The sequence below is a fragment of the Macrobrachium rosenbergii genome, chromosome 1, assembly GCF_040412425.1.
Source record: "Macrobrachium rosenbergii isolate ZJJX-2024 chromosome 1, ASM4041242v1, whole genome shotgun sequence".
NCBI lineage: Eukaryota > Metazoa > Arthropoda > Malacostraca > Decapoda > Palaemonidae > Macrobrachium > Macrobrachium rosenbergii.
The window spans coordinates 75849666-75850886 of record NC_089741.1 but is presented as its reverse complement, the minus strand read 5'-3'; positions in this window follow the sequence as shown (position 1 = coordinate 75850886).

Below are 1221 nucleotides of genomic sequence, written 5' to 3'. Positions count from 1 at the left end.
CCTTACCTCTCGTTCCTTTTCCAATCTTGCCTTGTGGACATTTGCAAAATAAAATTATTTTTTTCAGGTTCGCATCAATTCTGCAGACTAGCTAGCAGGAGGTATTTTGCTAATTCACTGCAGAAATCCTGGCTTTAGTTCGCCCCTTTTACGGTTGGGCATAGATTGGTTACATTAATGCAATATGCATTAAAATAGCCTTGAAAGAATGCTTGCTGTGAACAGCCGTAAACACAATAAAAACAGACAAAATCACATATAAGATTAGCGATAGGTGGCCAATTGAAAGTTCTGATCAATACAAGATTCTGCTTTATTGCCCACTGGTTATGGCATTGGAAATAATAAAGTATTGATACAACTTTTAATAAAGAAAATCAACGATAAAATTTAACATCACAATAAAATACTAATTCTACTTTCAATAAGAAAATTAATTATTAAATTTATCAGCACAACAGAGAGCCAGGGGATCATGGAATACAGATTGACATTCCTTAGGAATTAGACTACATTCACATATTGCTTGCAACAATGCAACATTGATAAGTCTGCCACGGTAGGGCAGAATTCTCCAGGCAAGATGGATATCCAGGAAAACTAGGGTGAGCAATATAACACGTAACCGGAAAAAAATAATCCTAGATAGATTATAAGCACATGGGAGGAATAATTTAAGGGTTCACTATGAGCAAGGGATGATGAATTCACGAAATTAATTAACACAGGGAAGCACTGGAACACTGGTAATGGGACATCAAAGAGTATTTTCTGGGAAGAGAAAATATGAAATGAAATGAGAGTTTCAGTAGAAGGAATAGATAACAGGTAAAACTTGAATGCCAACAGATGTACCGTGGGTTGCCTTGCAACATGCACTTTGCAATAATGGCTGGATGAGCTGCAATGTCTTTCTTTAAACCTCACATAGCCACTTGTGGCTAGGCCTCTTGTGGCCAATGTGTTCCAGTGGCGAAAGGGTGGCCGGGACGGACGCGGGACACAGCTACTGAATGATGACAGCAACGCTTCTCTACTGAGATTAACAGGACTGAGCGACGGGCGTGGGCCTGGCTTGCTTATATTACTGCCGAACCTCGCCTGGGGGTTGATGCAGTTTCCTTCCAGCAAGTGGGCATCAGCTGATATCTGTAAGAAACATTCGAGAAACCAGTACAAACCTCACACAACAGGAGTTTAATGGAAAAAGGGGTTATTAGA